At 43.3% G+C, this 24,928-nt stretch overlaps 1 protein-coding gene across 8 annotated transcripts in view; it reads right to left on the reverse strand.

Moving 5' to 3' along the window:
• Positions 1-24,928, reverse strand: part of SGMS1 (sphingomyelin synthase 1) — a 768,301-nt gene that overhangs the window by 177,667 nt on the left and 565,706 nt on the right. The window contains exon 1 of one of the 8 annotated variants that reach the window (XM_085605454.1): positions 5,477-5,734. The exons of 5 other annotated variants lie outside the window; for them this stretch is intronic. The gene's annotated coding sequence lies outside the window, so the exon portion shown is untranslated. Of the gene's footprint in view, positions 1-5,476; positions 5,735-24,928 lie in introns of those variants that run through there. 2 more of the 8 variants (XM_085605507.1, XM_085605481.1) reach the window with 2 other exon arrangements.

Consider the following 24,928-nt stretch of genomic DNA (forward strand, 5'->3'; position numbering starts at 1 on the left):
ACAATTTGAGGCCTTTAACATTAACATTATTTGCATAAAATCCTATGAGCAGACAACCTGCTATAAACAAGCATTTGCAATGCAATAGATCTCGCATTTGCAAGAGTTTCAGCTATCTGCCTTGTAAATGACAGTGCCTTTTATTTATCTTTTTTGATAATTAACACATAAATAAAAGGCATTGTCATTTACAATGCCAACAGCTCAAACTCTTGTAAATGCGAGACCTTGGCCACATTGTCCCGGGCTGATTGGAAAGCGAAAGCGCACCTAGCGCCCTAAAAGTTGCAGGAAAGTATGTCGTGCCTGCAGTAGGAGAAAGGCGTTAAAGAAATTAGTGCTCACAGACCAGTTGTTACATGGAATGTCTTATCTAAAGTAAAAGGGCCAGTCCTCATGGGAGGTTACAAATGAAGACAATGCGGTACTAAGGAGTGACTAACAAGCCTATTAACAAATCCGAAACCACATTTACAAAGGACAGTGACACAAGCCAATGAAAATTATGGGCGGAGCTTTAAGTCCATACTTGACTACAGCATGCCTTGCAGAGCAATGCCTCGCTGCCCAGGCTCAACCTAAAAATCCCTAAATTACGTATTTTCTGCCATATCAGCCACCTGTGGGTCAAAGATGAATACAGCTCTGTTCTTGTAATTTAACTATGTAATTCCAAAAGCAAATAATCAGCTAAGTTAAAACATACATGCAATACGGTGCTAATTTTTGGCAGGAGTGTGACGTCACTGTGGGATTCTTAGATCAGGATGTCTATAATGCAGGCATGCTCCACAGGTTTCTACACAAGGTAAAAGCAGTCTGCCTTTGCTAGGCTAGCACCCAGGGCAGAAATACATTTGGCGTCCTAGCTGCTACTGAATAAAATGAAGCAGCAGAAAGGCCTTTTTGTGTTCACAGATCAGTCCCTGGCAGATTACTTAAGAGCAATGACTGGCCTCTGGCCGCCAGCATTTTTGCTCCTCCTCCAAATCAATTGTATCACCCACAACTTAGATCTGTCAAGAGCCTACCAACTGCTTTGCTGTGATTTAGGGGTGTCTGTTGAGAGCAGCTGCTGATGTGTGGTGGCAGCAGGTTAGATGTAGCCAGGAAGACAAGGAAGCAGTTGATGGGGTTTTAGAACAAGCATTGGCAAAGTCAATAGTTCTTGTTTATGCTGTTGTACTGCTGTGCAGCATGGCTAAAAATGCTTGACTGCATCATTGCACTTTTTACCTTGAGGCGGGTGGCAGCACAGACATTAGATGGGAAGGAAGAAGCAACAGAATAAGGGGGGGGGGGGGGGGGGAAGAAGCAAAAACGGTCTAAGTGGGGGTGGGAAGAAGCAAAAACGGACTCAGATGGGTGAGAGGGAAGAAGCAACATGGACAAGGTGGTGGAAGGGTAAATGCAACCAGTGGCGGCCAGCACGGATGTGGGGTGGTGAGGCGAGAGAGTAAGGAGGTATATAGTAAAAATAAAAAAAAGTAAAAATCACTTACCTCCTCGCCGCTCTGTCCCACGTGTTGTCTCCTCTGCCAAACACTAAGCAGCCAAGCTCCCCTGAGCCAACCACTACGCCGTAATGCATCGCTGTGATTGGTCTGAGTGCCGTGGTTCGCTGCTCAGACGGGGACTGGGGGCCTGGGCATGTTCTCCACCCAGGCTGTAATGCAGCCTGCAAGGAGAACATGCTAAAGTTTGCATGACTGGCCGGACCGAGAGGGCCGGTCAAAGCCTCATGCGTACTTTAGTGTGCCCACCACCCTTCCCCTGCTCTGTCAACAGAGCAGCCTCGCCCTCATGCTGCCATAGCAGGTAAGAATAAAATGATTGCATTATCATTTTATTTTTGCTTTCTTTTAATGCTGCACAGCAGTAGTGGAGCGACGCTCCTCCGCCTTAGCGGAGGAGCTGCCACTAAAAGCAACACGGACAAAGAGGGGGTGGAAGGATAAAAGCAACACAGACAAGGGGTGGGGGTGGGAGGGTAAAAGCAACATTGCCAAAGGGGGTGGGATGGAAGAAGCAACGTGACAAATGAGAAACACATGGTAAAATAGTACCTCAATCACAAAGCAAGTAGCAGAAGGACACTAATCAAGATGAAGCAATCAGTACTTGATACATGCTCCACAGGAAGGAATAGGAAGTGAAACTGGCACGCTCTGGCTGATTAGGAGTCAGTAACTAAGAGTGAAAATTGAGCCAACGAATGATAAGCAATAGGCAGGTTCAAAGCTCCTTGTTGTATAAAATATCTCTTGCAGGCAGCTCATGTGCGTTGTCTTAGGAAAGACCTAAACAGTGCCTGCCGCACGTTAATCTGAATCACTGGAGTCTAGTGAGAGGGACGCTGCTGTCTGCCTAACTCTGATGAAGACATTTCGATGGGCCCTTCTGAAGATTGGTGCCCTGGGTCCAGCTTACCCCTGATGACATCCTCCTTTTGCTGAGAGGTGTATAACTTTAATCTGTTCCCATTTTTCTCAAAGAAAACAAACAAAAATAGGCATTCCTATTGTCACCATGTTTTTCTCACTGCAACACAAATTACTAGCAAATTCATTATGTTTTCGTCAAGCTTATGGTGTTCTCATTATACTAATTCACAGATCAAAAAGCATTTCACAGGCTGCCTCTGCAGGGACTACAAGTCTCTTTCTAGAATCCAACACAGGTGTGCAAATCTAGCCTTACCATGACGACTGTTTGTGTTTTGGCGCGTCTGGGATCGCTGCTAACCACATCATTAAGTCAAAACCTTGTGGATCAAGTTTGATACCGATCCGACCTCCACTCCCCAGATCAATGACACTGTAAAGCGAATTTTCCACCACCAAATGCTTTGGGAAAGCCTTCTACTACTTCAAAACAGGACAGATCCAACCCTAGCCCTCACTACTTTATCAACTTCACTGACACTGGACTTACCAACAAAAATGTAGGTTAACTGTAGACAGTGCAGAACCAGGCTGCAAGATTACATCACAACCTTAGTAAACAAAACTATGACCATTAGAGTAAAGAATCACATTTGTATTCATCGTAGATAGGGCCTAATGTGACCGAGAACTATAACTCTAAGTACATTTTCACATAAATACACAGAACAGTTCTGCTGTCAAGTTGGGATTGATACTGTCCCAAACATATGTACTTGAGAAGTCCTCTGATAACGGAGCTGTTGAGGCTGGCATCTGAATGAGAGAGAACCAGTCACGCAGAGGGTATTAACTGATTACTACAGGTGAAATCTTCCATGCATTTCTTTACACAACAACTGCAACCACTGTGCTTCCACTATTCTTGCTGTACATCTACTGCTTCAAAGTAAACAAAAGATGACACCTTAGGGTTGGAAGAAAATCTTGTAAATAAACTGCTTTTTATACCTGCACTGCAGAAGCAGTTAACCTTCTCTTGCCAAAGCTCATTCACCCCAAAATCATGGACACCAGTGTAGTAATGTGTAAATGACACTATGATGTCATTAAAGTGGAAACTGATTTACAAGCTCCATTAAAGATATTACTAAACATCTTGGATTGTGTCTGGAAGACTCTTTACAACTAATTGTTCAATGTATCCATTATGCTGATGGAAAAACAATCATGTATAAAGGAAGCTCTTAGGAGGCACAAGGTGGGTGTGAGGGACAGAGAAACAGAGGTGGGGTGATAGATAAAAATATTTGTACAGAGACAACCCAAAATAGGACTACGAGGAAAAATTAAGAGTATATGAGTAAGATAGCGTTGCAACTAAACCACTGCTACACAAAAGGCAAACTGAAACGATTAACACAAGCAATCAGGAAACTGTCTCAAAACACTGACAAAAAAACTCAATGCATTTTAAAGAGCAGTTGAGCTAAGAATGGGCACTTGAGTCAGGCACACTGATGTATCGGTTTTTAACACAAGTACAATAACAGAAAATATGAAAAATATATATTTTTTTAAAATCAGCATTATAAGCTAAAGAACGGAAGCATTAAGCATACAAAGTAAACAGTTGTAGTAGGTGAATGCAAAACAAGACAGTCGGTAAAACTGGACTGCACACAACAGGAAGACTGACACAGATTGGGACGTCCTCCAGGATGTTAACAGGAGATACCACACCACCAGAGATAAGAACACCACTGCGCCCAGGACACCAAACGCACTTTAAAAAGCTGCCAACAACAACATTACAGTTTGAGCCGGATTTGTTTATTTTTATCATCTGTGTGCCTGCCAAAAAAGCTGCATTTCTGGCGCGACTACCCAGCCCCAGGGGAAATTATTCCCTATTCTGCTTACAATAACTTTCCCCATTCAGTGATGGGATTTTCGGGGGGGGGGGGGCTAGGGAATAGCGCCTCCACGCTGAAAGTGTGCTCTTATCCATCTCAACGTTATGATGAATGTATTAAACACGGTGACTTAAAGTGGAGCACTTCCTGAATTAACAGTGAAAAACGCAGGCAACGCCTGATGACAGATCCCAAGGGGTCACCTCGGGTGTGGATGTTTCCCCGGTAATGTTTTCACGGGCATTCTGGAACGTGTAGTTGTGTATTTATTACCATCGCGAAATGCACGTGTACAACCAGACGTTTGGCTTTTCCCGGCAAAAATGTAGTTAACATTACAGCAACAACTATAACTGACATAGAAACGACTGCATGCGCTACTGACGCCTGGCAACCTGCGATCTTCCGGTGCTGACTCACAACTGATACACACGTTTACGGATGACAGCAGCGGTGCGTGCGCGAGACAAGATTTCCTGGCACGGGCAAATCTTTCCCAGGACCTTGAACCCTTAGTTAGCCCTGTACAAGAAACAGCAGCTTCAATTTTCATTAATAAGAAAAACAAAATCATTTATTTCAGAGGGAAGAACAATTCAACATCACGCAGAGAGGAGGGCTCTTGTTAACCGAGAGAGCTAGGTGTGTATGTATCCTCGAGCCACAATCAAAACTGCAACACGAGGGTCCGACTCAAAACCAACCCCCACAACATTAATGGGCTAGAACCGGATTCTAATGAAACCTATCAATGTCTGATGCACATCGAAAACTCGCTCCGGGACAACTGTTGACGCGAAGAAAACAGACAGCAGCACAGGGAAATGCGCTGTAACCCCGTTGCCCGAGGTTTCCTGCACGGAGTTTGTTTACACTACAGCATGTGATCTAAACTTGAACGCCGTACACTTTACGGAAACGTTACCGGTTTCCAAGGCAGAAGAAGTGAAACCACGATAAACAGGCTTACAAAGCAGGCACAAGCATTCCTTTTTTGCCCATTTGTTCAGGCTTGGTTTGGAGAGGTCTGGCTACGAGACAGTTGGGCGGTTTCGGCTATTTGAAAGCGAGATCCACCGACACACACCAGCCAGCAGACAATAAAATATGACCAAAGCACTTGGAAAGTTAACAAGCAGACATTGCTCAGCGAACTGGATTGCAGGTTTCACTTACCAACAGCAGGGCGCTTGCGGGGCCGTTACCCTCCGAAGTGGCAGCCTTCCGACTAAACGGCGCTCCTCAGTTCTAGAAGAAGTGGAAAAAGTGTTTAGCGGGAGGCCCAGCCCAGCCGAGGAAGCCTGCAGTGACACATGTGGGCGGATCCATATCCGCCTGTGTAGGCGCGAGGCGGACCCAGAGCCGCCCGCGCCCCTCCCAGCCCGGGCTCCCCACGAGGAACGGCCGGGGTGTGTCGCCGAAAGCAGCTTTCATGGTATGCTGACAGGGAGCACTTGCTTTACCAGTTCCCGTTTTGATTGTGAAACGACTGCCAAGGCGACCGGTACATTCCTGTCGTGTAAGCTATGACTCGACACATGAGAGGGCGCTCTGTTCAGCACATGACGTATGTTGCCACGCAAAGGATATTTCCAGTAATCGGGTCAGAAGCTTAGCTAATATTCATTTTAACTCATAAATGCAACTTGATTTTAATTAACGGCGCTCTTCTACGAAAACAGCTTCTACGTGAATAATCCTTTTAGACTTGGACAAAATCAGCATGTTAACACTATAAACACAATTCCTCCCTAATGGATGCCATATGGCTGCTTGAAGTGGAACACAATAGGCTTCCAAGCATGCCATAACACCAGTTAGTAAATGGTTTATACATAATTCAGATGTGCCGTGGAGTGTGTGTTTATATGTGTATTCACAGAAGTTTCATTTATGTCAACATTTCTGCACGGAAAACGAGTGAAACGGAGAAGGAAGGGGAGGGAACAAGCAATACGTTTCAATGCAGAGTAATAGTACAGGGAAACACTGCGTTTAACTACACTTTTTATTGTCCTCATTTATTAATCATATTTTGATAAGGAACTCCATACCAACTCAAAGGGAAAAAGTAAACATTACTGACCTAAGGCATATTTCAAGTTTTGCTAACATAACAAAATAAAAAAAGACCAGGCAGGATTACCAATCGCATGAGCAGCAAAATTAGCGTGGTTTTGTATTTTGGGCAAACACTATCCGAATATTTCGAGATTTGGGTACGTAATTTAGACCCATATAGGGCGTTTTGGGAAACTGAACATAACCGTTTACAAAAGACTATAACTATGGTAGTGATTAGGAAGTGGCTGGATCAGTTGATAAATATCTATAAAACACTTACTCACAGATTTGGATTGCACAATTGTTTTAGGTCGAGCCTAAGCAGTGCACATGCGATGTCTGTAAAACATGCTGGATGTACCATATGGGATTAAACCACGCCCATCGATTGCCATTGGTTCTTTGTTTTGCCATTCAGAAATGCTGGCTTTTTATTGGAGGAATGCTACCCATTCACGCTTTCTCCTGGCACAGCATACTATGGCCCCTCCTCCCATCACAGCCTAGACCATCGCAAAGATTTGACCGTTCCTCCTGGTCGGCCACCACCCCTATGTCCCAGGCTGTCTCCTCCTCCTCCCTTTGCTGCCTCTGGCTGTCTCAGTTTCTTCCCTCTGTGTCTCTGCCCCACTACTGTCTCCCATTCCTTTTGCCTTTTAAAGGCAGACCTGCCTCTGAAGGTCACCGCTCCTCCCCGACTGGTTCTTTTGGTGCTGGCATCTTTCTTCTGCTAGTTAGGATAACTGAAGTGGCAGAGCTCACTTGCTGTGTTTTCAAGCTCGCTCTACAAGACAGCGGGTGCACTTCCCTGCCATGGCCACTGCCCATCTCACTGCAGCCCCGCAGAGCGACAGATCCTTAGCCTGCTGTTGGCAGTGCCTCGCCTGACAGTGCTGCTGTTCACACTACCTCAGGGGTACTGCGTAGCCTCCAGCTGCAGTGCACACGGTCTGCTCCAGTGCTTTACTCTCCTGGAGGCCATATGCAGTCAGCTGCCCCCATATCCCTCACCCTGCACGTGGCATTAGAATCCGAGGTGTGCATCTACACCAACCGGGGGAAAAAAACAGGCTTGTGCAGGAAACGACACTTTCATGGGCTGCTGCACGTACGCACAGACTGTGGCAACGCTGTTAAACACTGCACTCTCACATAAGTCCCTGTTTATGTGCAGAAACCGTACTGCACGGGAGTGTGACCGGTTAACTCCTATGTGAAGCGAGGGAATGTTAACAAATGTAACACTGACACAGGAGTTTTCATACACAAAGGCATGCCTTTGCCACGCCACAATAAAGTCAGTCAACGAGCGAGCTCTGTTATGCAAGATTTTAGAATGGCCTCACCCGCGTGCACAATATTAATTGGTTTACCATTGGAGCACTGATGCAGTCACCTTGATGACCGCTATGTGTGCATACAGAGCAGGCATGTGGTGACTACTTCCCTGTGTTTGGGAGTACATGGGGTTGCGTGGCTATGCCATGCCTTTGGATTGAAGTGATGTGGCAGCGTGCACTCTAATCAAGATAGAGGCAATCAAGTCTCCTCTGAAATGCAGGGGCAATATAACCAACAACCATGACAAGTTCTCAGATTGATGAACTCAGGGATGGGTGTGCATATTTTCTGGAGGATGAACTTTATTCCAGGTTGAGCGACACCATGTTAAAATAGTCACAGAAAGAACTCTCACTTGTTTTTGTAGGCACTGGGAGAGCCAAGCCCTGTTATCAACTCCCAACTACCCTCCCATTCACCACCCTCCCTTTCACTGCCCCCACCCTATTGCCAAAGGCAATAGCTCACTTTAGTTTCCCATTATCTTTGCCCACAAGGTTTTCGAAATATTGTGTTCCCAATTTAAAAAAAAAAAAAAGAAAATATCACTTCTCCTAGACCTGACTACTTAAAAGGTCCATTTAAATATGTACATGTACATATGCCCCCTTATGTCTTAATTAGCAGATTTCTCCATTCACCTGGAATGCAAAGTTTTATTCTGGGTTAACCAACTGCTTGGAGGAATGTTTGTCGGAGCTTCATTTAAATTGATTTATTTATTAGAAATTTTGTAAACATCACGTATAACATTTCAGAGCACTCACAATGAAACAAGATTATCTAGAAGGTATCCCTTATCTAGAAAGTCCCGGTGTGTTATTTGAATGCCCGGGATAGGAGGATGATGTGCAGTGTCTTTTTCCTTGACATTTTCTCCTCACACGTATCTCTAACTAAGGCTGTAAATGAAAAGACTGATCCATTTCAAACTTCAGCCTCTGTTCAGAAGTTTAAATCGTGGTTCTGTACTATTGTTCAGCAAATCAACTCATTTCTGTATTGCAGACAGATCTAATGAAAAAACGATTTGTCTCTACTACTTAAATGTCTCTAAAATGTGGCCAATCCATTCACAAGGCAGTTTCTCCTTATCTGAAGGCATTCCTAGTATTCTGATCATCCGTCAAGAACCACAAAACAGATTGCCACAAATTTCTTTTCATAGTCATTGTCTTGCAATATCCAAAACTCTATAATTTTCTGATGGCATAATAAGCTTTGCTCACTCAAAGTCTCTGTCAGAAGCATCATGGCTCGTTGCACTCTTCACCAGTTTCCACAACGAGCACTGGGACCATACCAGTTTACTTGCAGTATTCACAACAAGCATTGGCATAGCCAATAGGTCTCGCCTTTGGGACCTTATAAGTGTTTAGCCATGCAACAGTTGCATAACTAAATACTTATAAGGTCCCAAAAGCGAGACCTATTGGCTATGCCAAGCGGCCGTGAAAGTTAAAGTAATCGCGGTCAAGCGCGGCGCGCGCGCCCGCACACATGCACTGTAGCTCTAGGCTGGCCTAGTAGCACTTTTTGGAGCCCTCTCAATAAGTCTCGCCAGACCAACGCATGCGCTGGGTCAGGCGAGACCTAAAAAGGGGTGAGAAAGACCCGGATTCAAAACACCTTTTGACTACATCAATTCCATCCTATAATGTGGTTTGGTTTGATAATGTCAGCTTGGGTTTTGAGATGCATGGTGACATCTACCAGAAAGCTCTTTTCATACTTTCTTTACGTTACTGAGCAACACCTTTGTTGTAATGTGCATCTGCGCACAGCTAAAACATCCCATAAATGACAATCGTACAAATAATATTTAGCATTTTAGAACCTATACTGAATTTCTTTCGTGACTGGTGTTGTTGTTTACGTGGTATAGCTACTCCCGTTTGCATTTTTAACAAATATAGTTTACCTTGTTTCTTCAGTTTTGAACGCAAGTGACAAACCTCTAAATATTACAGCCAAATTTTAGGAGAGAGTTCATTGCCACACATCTCATATTTCTGATCCCTGCTCAAATTTGCATATGCATCAGAAGGCCAACACTATCAAAGGAATTTAATTAATACTTGGTAGTAATAGGGCCAGATGATCTACCACAAACTTTGATGTCTTTAATGGCTAATGTAATGGATAATGTGCTGCATGGCTAAACACTTATAATGTCCCAAAGTTGAAACCTATTGGCTATGTCAATTCTTGTTTATTGATGTTTTGAAGTTACTGTATTCCTTGTAATTTTTATGTTGTGCTTTTCAACCTAGGTCATTGATGTCTTACTTCCTGGAATATTAGTGGGTAAAAGGACTTGCAGATTTACAGTGTTAAAGGTCATTGAATTCAAAGTCCTCTGATCCAATTACATAATCTAACTCTGCTGTAAGACCTCTAGACCTGGTTATGCTAATCTCACCTACTACTCTCAACCCAACACAAAAATAAGGACTCAAAACACACAGCTGGCTTGAACACAGACAGAAAACAATCAAATACCCTTGAAGCATCTCAGAGAAAAATATACAAAGATCAAAGTCATCTTGCCAAAGAAAAATATTTCAGGAAACAAAGCCATACACTACCCTAAAATGCCCATTCAAACTATTAAATACCTCATCCAGCCAACACAAGCAACAATTCAAAGCTCAGCCAAAACAGCAAAATTAATGTCTTTCTTCCCTGAGAAGATACCAAAAAATATTTAGGAAAAAATATTGCCATCTTCCACTCCTTTTATCATACCAGAAAGAAGACTCTAGAATGGTCATCTTCAAACTGCTTGACACCAAGTATCTCCCTCAAATTATTACCTCCAATAAGCCCTCTACATATGCATTCAACCCTATTCCAGGAAACTTAAATTGCATGCACCCAAGACCAAGCCCCCCCTTCAGAGGCAGACAAGTGAACAAATTAACAAAGAGCCTAGCCAAGGGTCAGCTCTGGCTGGAAGAGCCCGTGCATGAACTGAGCTAAGAAAATACTTGCCATGTAACATCTTTGAATATGGCATGGTATCTTCAAAATTAAAAAAAGTATATATTTTTTAAACTAACAAAAGCATTTATCCTTAGTACACAAGATAGTATTACTGCAGCAAGAAGTATTTATTTAAAGTGATCATTTTTAAATAAAAGCTGAGAAACATCACTGCCCGCTGTGATGACAGTGAGTGAAATAAAAGGTAAAGCAGATGTTGTATGTACCCTATATGTGGTCTAGATTCTTCTTATTTAATCAAATCAGGGAATGGGGGGGGGGGGGGGGGGAGTAGGAAGGAGCTTTGATCCATTCAGCTTCCGGTTAGTCAGTCAAAATCAAATGGGAATGGATCACTTGTACCTGCTACCAGGGTTCACTATGTTCTATCCGTCAGTATTTCAAGAAGTACTTAAAAAACCCTCATTCACGCAGGCAGGCCGTGTGGTGGTTTATCGTGGTTCTCCGCCTTTATTAGGTGCGTGACAGCATCATCATTGGGTCTCTTTTTTTGTATGCTTCCTCCACCTGGAGGGAACCACCGGTTTTCACAATAGTGATCAGAAATAGATGGTGAGTGATAAGTGTTCTAGTGGGGTGCGGTGTTGTTTAAAAATAGTACCTTTTAGAAGTCCTGATTCGGGCTTCAGCGGGACCACTGTGTGCGCAATACCTGCTCTTTAGCGGTGTAGCACGACTTGTGCTGGGCTGCAGAGCAGGTATTGTGCACACAGTGGCCCCGCTGAAGCCCAAAATCGGGACTTCTAAAAGGTACTATTGACCTCCACTACAGAATATTTACTCTGATCGATTGAATTGGACAAACACCCAATTCCCACACTGTCCGTAGGTCCTGACGAAAGCCCAACGACCCCTTGAGGGCGCCTAGAGGGCTGAAACATGTCGACCGTTTACGAAAGTGCGGTGGACTCATAACCAGTCGTTCGCTGCACGACCTTCACAATTTTTATACAGTCCACCCATACACCAGACGGAATAAAAATGTTATTTTTAGGTAGCATGAGGATGACTTTTTAAACAACACCACACCCCACCAGAACACTTATCACTCACCATCGATTTCTGATCACTACTGTGAAAACCAATGGTTCCCTCCAGGTGGAGGAAGCATACAAAAAAGAGACCCAATGATGATGCTGTCACGCACCTAATAAAGGCGGAGAACCAAGATAAACCGCCACACGGTCTGCCTGCATGAATGAGGGGTTTTTAAGTACTCCTTGAAGTACTGACGGATAGAACATAGTGAACCCTGGTAGCAGGTACAAGTGATCCATTCCCATTTGATTTTGACTGGATTCTTCTTATACATAGATCAACATTATAGTATAGTAAATAGTTTATTAACTCAAACACAAGGTTTTTGTATATCACACATCCTGAACTCACATATTTAAAGGTGCTCTGATATGTGATTAGGAACACAAAGATTGTTTTTGTGACAAGTATTTGCTTATCATCACACAATTTGGTCAAGCAGGGAAGCCAGGATTGATAACAGACTTTCTAGTTTCTATATGGGCAATTTAGCCACTAGATTGGTATCTCTTTCTGACATTAAAGGTTAATGTTTTGCCTTTAAATGTTGGAAGAGGAGACAATCACATGCATGACAGACAGAATCCACATTGTATTTTTAGCAGTATCAAATAGTGCAAACATATCCCACAGACATTCAAGAGCTTCAAAACAGACATTAACTACTTTACACTTTTGTTTATGACACAGGAGGATTTTCAGATATACATGATATGGAGCCCAGGCCAGGATTCAAACTCATTTCCTGTGTTACATAGTCAGCATTTTTAGACACTAGGTCACATGGCATCCTGTGAAAGCTTGGCTTGTTTTGGGCTTGAGATTCCGATGGGCCTCAAACTGAGTCAGAGCCAAACACCTGGCTTGAACTTTCAGTGGGTCGTCCACCTCTAGCCCCCCTCACCCAATTCCTTGAATTAGCAATCCCTCCTCTGCAGAAGACATATGTCCTCTTCTCTTTGCGCCCCCTAATAAAGAAGCCAAACTTTGACTCTACAGACTCACAAAACTTAGAACCAGATTTCAAAATTCCCTTGGAAAAAATAATTAAAAAACTCTAATTTCCTTCTCACATTACTGCTAACAACATACTACACCCTTTATAATTTGTATGCTATCTGAAATCCAATATGGAAATAACAGCCGTCCGGATTCCATATTAAACTCAATAACGGACACAGCCTCAAACCAGCCCAGCTGTTGAATCACAGCTGGCAGTGATCTCTCTGCCTCACCCAATGCGACATGGACTTCAGTGTAAAGTGACAATTTATACTGCTCTTCTCCACTGTGGATGGCAGATATGGTCTTATCCCCGCTAATTCAGAGCAAGAAAGAGAGTAGACAATTTCTATCCCTGGACACTGGACATCCCTACCTTGTCACACTCTCTAGCTGTATATTTCCAGAGTAAGCTGTTTCAATAAATCTTAACAGTGGAGTGGCCATACCATGCTAGAATCATTTTTTTAAACTGCGCTGAATCACATACCCTCTCCACAACCAGAGTCAAGAAGATCCAAGCCACTGGTAAAAGGCTTTCTCTGCGTCTAATGATGCCTGAATGGCAGATAGTCCTTTTTAGGTTGAAGCCTACCAGACAGAAATGCTGTCTGGTTTGCTAACATCTTGGAGATATTGTTAAAGCTTCCCTGGGAATGTATTCCACCCATCGCTTACTATTTTTTTTTTTTTATAGGGTTCTTATAGAGCGCCTATCACCACCGGTCTCTAAGCGCTGGACAAAAGACCAAAACATAATGACGCCTCAACAACCATCAACCTGCTCCAATTAGACTGAAGATGTTACCTTTCCGAACAGATATGTCTTCAATTTTTTCCTGAAGGAGAGTAGGTGAAAGTCTTCCTTCAGACTAGATGGAAGATCATTCCAGAGTTGGGGAATGAGTACAGAGAAAGCACAACCTCCTTTAGTTTTTAGATTGAATCTGGGTTGAGCCAGATTTGATACAGACCCAGAGCGTAAGGGTCTACCGGGAACATACTTCCTCAGGCGCTGTTTGACATATTCCGGGGCATTGCCAAAGAGCGCCTTGTGGGCCATGCAGAGGCCTTTGAATTGAACCCTAAGCTTCACCGGAAGCCAGTGCAGTTTACGAAGAAGAATAGTTGCATGCGAGCTTCTAGGAAGAGAGAAGACCAGTCTGGCTGCGTCGTTCTGCACAACCTGCAGTTTCCTCATCAGCTTCTGTGATAAGCCCAGGTACAAAGCATTACCATAATCTAGCCTCGAGATGACAGTCGCTGAGACGATGGTTTGCAGCGTGGAGGCTGAGAGAATGGTAGTAAGCTTGCGCAACTGCCGCATCACGGCTGTGCAGGAACCCACCACAGCCGACACTTGAGGGGCCATGGTAAGATCCGCATCGATCTTTAGGCCAAGACTCTTCACTACTGTGCCAGGAATAGGAGTTTTGCCGAGTTCTGGGGGCCAGTACAAATCATCCCAAGGGTTGGCTTTGTTTGTTAGTACCAGCACCTCCGTTTTTTCTGCATTAACTTTGAGGAAGTTGTTGGTCATCCAGTTGACCGTGAATCTAAGAAGATTCCTAACTGATTCTTGGGCCTCTGGTGTTTGTCCCAGCCGCACCAGTAACTGCGTGTCGTCTGCGTAGTTAAAGACCTCACAGTTCCTGCGCGTGAGTTCTTCCATCAGGGGTTGCAGATAGATGTTGACTTTGTGTTTTGTAACTGTTAATCCCTTGCCTTTTATTTGCTGGCTTTATTTGTTTTAGGCTATCCAGCTCGAGTTTGTCCCTCCCGAGGAGCAATCCCTATATACTGTATTCTTCCAGGAGTGCTCGCTTTCTGTAAACAGACCTTTAAATCTTGTTCTCATCTTGTCACATTTTCTGTGTATCTAAAGACAGAAGTCAAATGTCAGGCTCTGTGGTCTCAGGTTCTTGGTGTTTACGTTTCTTTATCGGACTTCAAAGTGAGAACATTTAGGTGGCAATCCTGTTGAGTACCCAAGTCAGACGAGAGGCTGTGGGATGTCATGACACTCTACGCCACTCTATTCCGCTCTATGCCACGTCACCCTAGGCCACTCTACGACACTCCACGCCACTCTATGACACTTTACTCCATTCCATTCTACGCCACTTCCTTCTATGCCACTCGATGACCCTCCATGAGACACTATACACCACTCCATAACCCTCTATGACACACTTTCCCGCTCTATGGCACTCTTCACCACTCCACTCCATTGTGTTCATTCACTCCATTTCCACAATGCTCTACTCGAAGCCACTCAATATATGACCCTCAACTGTGATCTTCCACTCTATTTCATTCCACACTACGTCCCCTCCACCCCTCAAACCTACGCCCCTTGATTCCAAAAACATTTAGCCATACTGAACAGCAGCCACTCTGATGTACAGCATGGCTAAAACCGATTGGCAAAGCCAATAGCTCTTGCATAGGAGAGACCTATTGGCTTTGCCAAGACTTGTTTTCTGTGCTATCCCGACCAGGTGTAGTTTCTTTCCTAAAATATTGCGAGTCTGTCTAGATGTGACAAATTCAGACTGGTCCACGTGTGCGGGATAGGGAAAAATTCTGTCCTTTTTACCTGCCAGGAATTTAGCATATAGCTTTAGGTCTGTTTTTATTAGGGCTATCAGCATGTAAGCAACACACAGCTTTAGGTCCTGTCCTTGTTTGAAGAGGATGGTGATTGTTGCTGTGCCCATGCCTCATGGGACCTCTATGTTGTGCAACATGGGTAAAGGTTTTCTCCACATTAGGGATCAGGAGGGATTGAAAAGTTCTATTATTGCATTTTGAGCTTATTGGTCACTTTCATTTAGGGTGACCAGAATTGTAAAGCCAAAAACCGGGACATTTCACAAAAATAGAAGGACTATAATGTTACTTCAAGCGAGTGCACAGAATGACAGGGCTCCTCAGCAGAGAATTACATGAAAAGGCAGTTATAAGTTAGATAAAGTGCACTTTTTAAACCCAGTAGTTTGCTTGTTAATTAAATTGCTTCTTGACGCTAACTATCCCTGCTTTGTAAAACATAAAAAGGCACCTCTCGCAGTTTTCAGTCGACCCTCTGGGATTTGAGCTAAATTTCCTGAAATCTGCCAGAACAGCTGGTGAAAATCCAGGACGGTCCTGGCAAATCCAGGACGCCTGGTCACCGTACTTTATTTCCTCTTAAGAAATCTGTGAGTCCAGCTCCTGTTGCTGTCAGAGGGTCAAGTGTGGCAGTGGGGTCCAGTCTCTATACTATTCTGCAGGTTCATTGAGCATTCCTATTTAGACAACAATTTTAAAAAAAGCACTAAAGACTTTCAATATATTACCCTCTGCTATAGAAATTCTCCCATCTCCTTTCCCATTTTCCCTCCACTGATGAGCAAGGTGAGGATCACTTTTATTTTCAGCTATGTAGCTGGGTTTCTTAAGAGACAACATTGACAGTTTTCCCCTACTGATGTATGATTCTCTCAGCTGACCCTGGACTTTATTTATTTTTTTTTTTTTTTTTTTTTTTAAAAACCTTTATTTGTGCATAGTAAAAGAACAAATACGGGCCTACAACCATCAGGCCGGCCACAATACGGTTGAGCACAGAGACAAACAATACATCCCCTGTGCGTCAAGGTCAAGATTAGCAACGATTCAGGATTCATACACTGGAGGGATCCTTGACACCGGGGGAAGGAGAAGTGAAGGTTAATTTTAAGGTTTTCAAAAAAAATTTTTATCGGGAAAAAAGTCAGTAAAGGATAGAAACAAGGAGATTCGAGTCCGCAAGTCGGCTTCATACACTGGAGAGCAGCAGCATCATTAAAACAGCCATAGAAAATCTCATACAGTAAGGCGATGCAATTAGATAACAGGATCATCACAGTAGTAAATACGCACCCCCTAAAAGCCGCCCCCACTCAATCCACCCCACACCCGGACCCCGAATCGAAACAAGTATAGCGCAGAGACATGAAAGAAAGAGGCCCATAGAACTAAAAAAGAAACAGTAAATTACCCCCCCACCCTACACCAATGCGGAGGCTATGGCCTACCCCCCCCCCCAGCATAGTGCCTGTCGCCCAATGAACCCGAAATATAGACGAGAGAGAAAGTAGGAATAGAGTAAAGAAACTAAGAGAAGAAAGAAGAAAGGAGGCGGGGAGGAGCCCACGTATCCTCAGGAGCGCCCGACACCACCGGCCAACCAAGCCTCCACACACTGAAACCCCACTGCACCCAAAGGCGGTCGTGGGAAGATAGCATGTAACACCACGGAAATGAAGGCAGACAGATCGCGACGAGTGCGCACAACATAAGTAGACAATTCCAGTCCCAGTCCAGCCCGGCCGTGAAGCCATGATGATAGAAAGTAATCTAGCCCTGGCCCGATCGCGGGCGTACGATTAGACCCGCCCCCTCGTGAATGCCCCGCATCCCGAACAGACAAAGACAATATGGCCACTTGGGAGAAGATGGAGAAGTAGAGTCACAAAATGGCCGCCGATCATCTATGGAGGTCCCCTTGCACACCATATAAAATCCAGACCTGGCTTGTAAAGTACATGAGTTCCACATAAAAGGAGTCGTAGGCCACCGTGAACAGTTCCTCGAGGTCGCCAGGTGTAGTTCAGCTGGAAACTCCTGCGGGCACGGTGAGGCCGGCAACAACAAAGCAGGCAGCAATGACCGGGGAAACAAAGTATCTGCCATTGAGCAGGAGAGCGATTGATCCTGAGCGCCGGGAAAGCCAAATGCAGACACCAGTGTAGCACCGTGATACCCAGTCGTTGCTTCCCCGCAGGAGGACCACAGCACTGGCAGACTCACGTCTTGTTGATCACAAACGGGGCGCTCACGGCCCGCAGCAGACAGTGTAGAGTCGAACCGCTCACTCAGCGTTTGCAAGCCGACACACAATTGCAGACGAAAGTCCCGCAGGGCAGCCAGAACGGAGCCGTATGTCAGCGGAAGCTGCGTCCCCCCAACGGCAGCAATCCGGGACGGCACTGGGGAGCTGGAGTCTGGTAGAGGGAGGGCGAAGCGGGCAGCGGGCGAGACCGGAGCATCACCCCCCAGCAGCGAGCAGGCAATCAGCGCCATGTTTTACCGTTGAACGGTACCGTGGCCGGGGGGGGATCGTGACAAGGAGGCAATTCCCAACAGGTCTGCGCCTGACCCTGGACTTTAGATAGTGTCCCCAACACTGCCATAGTGGGCGCTTCCTTGTATTCTCTTTCACTATTTCTAAAGTCCCTCTCCAATATTTCTGCCTTAATCGAATTTTAACGAGGTGTTCTATCAAAGAGATGCACTTTCCTCTGAAGACTGCTTTAAATGTATCTTAGAGAAGAGGTTGTGGGTGGGACTGAGGGGGAGAGGGGGGTTGTTTCCTTATTATTGGTAAGAACAAAATATTCAGTGATCTGCTCTGCTATTGCCTTCCATAATACAGGGTCCCCAATCTGGGGGGGCAGTCGCCATGTGGCAGTTTTACTAGGTTTCAAGCGGAGGTCAATGTCAGCTGTAACAGAAGCATAGTCGAGACCCCCATCAGGCCTGTGGTCGCTTCTGCAGCGAGGGGGGTCAATAACTAAAATTATATTTATATGAGAATATGTGTGGTCCTTCCATATAGCTCTAAGTCCCAATTCTTTCAGTTTTATTTTAGGTCTTCTCGAGAAGGTAAAAAGAAAGTTAATATCCTGAGCAATGAATGTCCATATTAATAAGAACTGTCCACATCAGTAGTTGTCACAAATTTCTTCTTCTCTTCTTTATTTTCTTAAGACAAGATTCAACACAACTTCTAGCCAACACGTGTTTCGTCGTCTTATTGTGGAGTAAACCACAGACTTCTTCAGGGCAAAAAACAAATATCTCGATCTCCCCGTTTTCAGGGAGCACTCTCCTTCCATCACGCTTGGCCTTTTCAGCCTACGCCTGGATCTATGAATATAGACTTTGGAACGATTTGAATATCGCAGCACACCCTCTATGGGCTGTCACTTGTCACGTTAAATCGGGAATTGCTGCAGTTTTGACATTGTCCGAGTACTTTTATTTGTTCTACCACACTATAGCCATTAAGAGATCGAGATATTTGTTTTTTGTGTCTCAGACACAAACGATTAAAAGCCATCAGAGGTGCATTAACTTACAAACACCAAGGATAAGAGATTCTGCAAGAGTGCTAGTGGTCCCCCTCTAGTGTTGGATAATCAAGGAGTGGTGATATTGGACAACTTGCACACTGTTCAGAATACTAGATCTTCAGAATAGATTAGAAGTTGTTTTTGTTACTTATTTCCTAAGTCCCTATATACATCTCACCAAAACAAAATGAAATGAAATTTGAATGTTCTGGGCCTGCTTGTGCTGACAAGGTAGCTGAAACCTCTGAGATACGCTCCCCCACTGGTGGATTTTCTTGCAAAGTGGGATGCCAAGTCACTTATACACTACTAGGATACATTTTAGGAAATGTAGGATTCTCTTAAACACATTTTTAAGTTGATTTAGGCAGCCATTTCTTTTGACCACACTTGTCTATCTAGTCGCTTTGTCAGTATTTATATCAAAATGTAGGTTATATCTTAGGGCGCCAACTACTTAAATAGGCATCCTGTCCCCTAAGATGCACAAACCAGGATTACAAAAACAGCCCAAACATTTACCTCTATATGCTGGCTACACACCATCATTTATAATAAATAAAAAAAAGGCATGCCAAACTCTTTGTATAAAGGTCTCCTATGACTTAGAAAACAAAGTTCTGAGGAGTTTATCTTCAATTTCTTTCCTGTTCATCATTGAGTTATTATATAGCCACCAGTATTGTTTCATCCATAAGCCAACATGTTTTGTCCCATGGATTTTTTCAGGGCTTGCAATCTTAAAGTAATGCAAGCAGTTATCCATCATACACGCATTTATTAGGTTCACTAATTTTATAGACTCATCCACACTGGACGACATATCTTTAATGAATAGGTTTTTCATTGTAAATTGTAAGGCTTCAGAAGTCGCTCAGCAACACTTCTGAGAGAGCAGCAATTAAGCTAAGTGGCAAAAGAATTATAAGGTAAAAACATCTACTACAAGTGCGTCTTTCCTATAGGTCACTGCCTTAGCTAGAAGACCAAGGAAGCATCAATTCCAAGACAGGAGGAGCAAAAAAGCCCATCTAGACACACTCCAGACTCAAAGGAACTGGTAACAGCAGAGCTAGGGCAGGAAGACACTTCAACAAGGAATAAAAGCAGCTAAAACTTACATTTCTTTCCTCTTCACAGGAAGGGAGAAGAGAAGGTTTAGGACAGCAATATGTAGACACTCTTTTGCCACAAATGCCCTTTTCTGATGGATTACATTATGTACTATGACCAAGGAGGAAGGTAATCACTGGAAAATGATTAACTTACAATGTTACAATTCTGCCCAACGGCCTTCGCGGGACAATTCCTTCTTACTGCCAGAGTCTGGTAACACTACATTTTTCTTAGGGTGCCGGCGAACAAAGCTCAGCTCAGAAGCCAGTGGCTGGCATTATTAAATATCTGCACAGTCTTCATTCCAAACGGATGCCTCTTTGATCCAGTTCTGGACACTCCCTGCCCTTTTATCTCACTCTTGCAGGTTCCTGCATTTTTTCTTTGTCACGGTTTTCTGCCTTTCTTTGCCTCCGCCTTCCCACATTGTATATTTAATAAGTAAGCAAGAAGTCCAATAGGCCATCATTTCGTCACAATGAAAGAAACTGCCATGCTGTATGAATTTAAGACACTGTCAGGCCTTCCTTTGGATCGTCATCCAAGAAACTTACAAAGAATAAATTCCTACATATCAGCCAGTGAATACCCTGCAATTTGCATGAAACCTTGAGGTGAACCAATTCTGAATGCAACGTGGTTTATGCTAAAAGTAACTGTAATCACATTTTGTGTGTTAGGAATTTAGAATTAAATTGTCTAGGATTAGACTTGCTTTCTATCTCATTTTATATTGCTTAAATAGTTTCTGGAGCGGTGTTATACTAAATGTTACTGTTGTATGTTGTTGTGTTCACTCTGTACAAACCCGGTGAAATCGTTTGTACAAAAATAAAACTTAGGTGCTGAGGTTTAATTTTGTGCCACACAACCACATCTGTCGAATTAGCTGCAATCATCAATGATGGCAACAGGGTAGCACCATTCAAAAATAATAATAAATAGTATGTTTCTCCAACATTGTAACAGGGATGTTAGTGCCAGTCGAGAAACACGGCAATGGAAACTAAAGTGGAAATCGAGATGGTTAAAGTGTCAAAGCTTACACAAATTTTAAATAAATATTCTTTCAAGCATCTGAGCATCAGTGAGGCAGCCATGCAAACTGTACCAGTGCAGTCGTTTGAGTCCTTACCCGGAGCAAGAATCTCTATTTGCATGTAGACATCTGAGATGGGAGAGTGTCACTAAGGAAATGTTTTTACCCTTATCGATTAAGGAGCAGCCACTATGCGAGCTCCTGTTATGCAACCATAGATAAGTAGGACGATGTTAATACTTCCTAAGTAAAGACAGTATAAAGTATTTCTCAAATCTAAGTGTATTCAGCAAAGCAGATAATAGCATTATTCAGACTTAGTAATATAAACTTACGTGACTCACAACAAGTATCAACTCCCCAAGAACCAGAAATATAATACTCCAGAGAATACCAGAGAATTTAAACAGGACAATAAATATATAGGAGGAACATACACTGTAAGACAGAGTGACAATGCTGACCAACATTCTTTAACTCAGGAAACCCTCAGGACACAGTATCTCCCTGATCATTATATATAAAATAGGAATTAGAAGGTATCATTAAAGATCTACAACATGGAAAGGCGTGTACCCTGCAATTAATGTTACAAGATACTTTTTTATTTGTGTTCCACCATATAAGTCTAATACTTTCTGCAAACCCTCTTCCTCACCTGCACATCACTTGTAAAAAGGTAGGACTGATCTGGAGATTTTTCTCAGTAATTCATTTGTGCGCCGGTAGATGGCGTCATGTGTATCCTTGTCAGATCCGTCCCACCCCATAAGTGATGTAAGGGCCACAATATAACTGCCACCTATGCGTGTCGTTAGTTTCTTTCAGATTTCTGTCTGCACTGTTTGATGCATAGTCCTTAGTAATCAGCTTGTGCCAGGTTGAAGATCTCTAATTGAAATCTTTATAGTATGGACCACAGAAATCCATTCCAAAGAACGGAGAAGTTGGGTTGGTGTGGAATCTATGGGTAGATAGATCATCACCCCAGAAATAGCGTTCAGAAGGTAAGAAAATTGTTCTTCTGATGGATACTTCTCTAAACGCAGATTCCTCACCTTGTGAATAAGATTACAAAGCGGTACCTCCCCAGGTGGTGAGTCGGTGGAATGGCTCTGGCCTGGAAATCCTGCTGACAGAATGGGCAAAATGCCCCTTCCGCTGCGCCTGACTATCTAGGCAGTAGTGCTTAGTGAATGTGTGAACTGATGCCTACGTCGCAGCCTGAGAGATATCCAAAACCAGACCTCTGTGCGTCAGCATGCTTGTAGTAGCTTTGACTCTGGTGAAAAGAGACAGTTTCTTGGCCAGTTCATGGCAAATCTTTATACAAAGGACTATCCATCTGGAGATGGTCCATTTCTGCACTGCTCTCCCCCTTCTTCGTCACAGGAAACCTAAAAGAGCTCATCATCCACCCAGTGATCCTCGGTGCGATCGACGTAGAAGCGCATAGCCTCTCACCTTGGATGGATGAGAAAGAGGAGCAAAGAACGTTGGCAGGGTGATAGACTGCCAAATGTGGAAAGGCATTACAATTTTTGGAAGGAACCCTGCCTTCGTCCTTAGCACCAAGTTGCCCAGGAAAAAGTGGTGTATGGTTGCTGGAGGGTAAGGGCCAGCAGCTTACTCACTCAATGACCAGACGTAATCGAAATTAGGAATACTGATTTAACGCTAGCAACTGATGCAGCATAAATTCTGATCTTTCCTTGTACGACATATCCTGGATGAGACAAATAAACCTTTCATGAAAATGCATGCGCGTCTTGCACATGTTAAAAAAGGATTCAAAAGAAAAACTTACATCACAAGCACCGTAAAGGCAGGCTTTGTTTAGAAATGAAGAAAACAAAACGATGTGCTTAACTTTCTAACAGCTCATATTCATGTAATTTTACATTTTATGAAACCAAATAACTCACAAAATGGACTTTCTGCAATTATGTAAATTAATGAATGCATAATGTATTAATGAACTGTTGAGCTTCATTTATAAGTGTGTCAAAGCTTATGACAATTTCTAAAAAGCAAAGGCCTGAAAACCAGTTCTTTCAGTCTCATTATAATGCACCATTGACCATTCGAAATTATGGTGCAAAGCTTTAACCTTTTGAGATCGAAGAGTCAAACTTTGCACATATGGTCTTTATAACCTTAGTGACTTAGATTTCCTAAAACAAATTTGTTATCTATATGTTTACTGATAGTTGCAACGTATAGATCTTGAATGTGGTAATAGGTCATAACTAGCAATGAGCATTTACATGTACAATTTATTTATTTGAAAAGTTTTATAAAGCGCGAACATGACCCTTGCGGGTATCAGAGCGCTGTACACAGAGGCAAAGGCATGAATAAACACAGTACAATGGCGGTCAACACTGTAAAACAACAAGTAGACAATCAAAATCGGGTACCAGGTAGTGGGCCCGCTAGTTCACTTTCTCATATGATGCAATGTATTTCTTGTAACATTCAGCAAAACAATCAGAGTGGCTCGTCATAACATAGTAAAATAAATGACAAATAAGTAATCGGCCCAAGAAGTATTCTTCTAGTATAGTTCCGGAAGGGTCCTAGTGCAAAATTACAATTTACCAACCAAACAAAAATAAATATAGAAAGATATGTTGGGATCAATGACAAATCTGTTAAAAAGGGACTAGAAAAATAGTACAGGGTGATGCACTTAATGTTCACTCAGGAAAAGCCATTTGGCCTGTTTCTTGAAAGAGGCAGTGGAAGGATTGGCTCTGATCTCCGTAGAAATAACGTTTCAAATTCTAGGCGCAAGGCCGGAGAAAGCACATTTGTACGTTCTTTTTGAATTGAGGAGGTTTCAAGAGTTGTGTGGACGTACTTCTCAAGTTCCGAGCGGAGCCTAAAAGAACAAGCTTGTTCGTCAGATAGGTCCGAGTGTTGTAATGCAGGGCTTTATGCGCGAGGCAAGCTATTTTAAAACGAATCCTACCTTCAAGGATGACTGATCACGCAATGAAAGAAGCTGCACAACGTCAGGTGAGATGAGATAGCGTTTTTTGGAGCCTGGCCGATACATTGAGAGTTGCTCTGAGAGGGGCCAAGCTCGCTTTAGGAAGCCCCCCGCAAGGGTCACCAAACCATATTCAAGTTGCGAGATCACCAGAGATTGTACTGCAGGCTGTAAGTCTTTTGGCGGAAGGAAAGGCTTGATTTTCTTAAGGGTGTTAAGATAAAAGTTACAATTTTTGATTGCTTGACTGAAATATTAATTGAATTTACTTGCAATATTTCTACCAAGGTATATTTACATTTGGGTATTTTGATTTAAATGCTCAAATTCAAAAACATTTGAAGCTAACATCTTTTGCCTAGACTCAGGTGAAAACGATGACAATACTGTTCCTCACATGTTGCCTTTTCATTTCTTCCCATGGACATTCCAAGACAACGGTTACAAATAATGTTTTTATGAAATTACCGGTGTGAGACAAGAACGTTTATTCCGTTCTCATGTGAAAGACTGCAAAATTAAAAGGCTATTGTGTGTTGACCTGTGTGCCATGGACCGAAAACCTGTTCCCATGTATCCTTTAATGTATCTATACTTTATTTCTACTTATGCACCACATGAACGGCAGATCGCCTGATGGGACATCATACCACAATGAGGTGACTACTGATGTCACCTCTGGAACATAAAAATATATTTACAAATGATTTTTGGATAGGAGACTGTTCTCTCACGAATTTCTTTTTGCCTGAGTGGAGACACTTCACATGAGGAGTACCCCTTGCTGGAGACAAACTCTCTGATGGTGATACCTCTGATGCAGACAGGTGCGGAGAGCATCTTCTTGCAAACTATGTGGGCTGCTT

This window comes from Triturus cristatus, chromosome 1_2, assembly GCF_964204655.1.
Source record: "Triturus cristatus chromosome 1_2, aTriCri1.1, whole genome shotgun sequence".
NCBI lineage: Eukaryota > Metazoa > Chordata > Amphibia > Caudata > Salamandridae > Triturus > Triturus cristatus.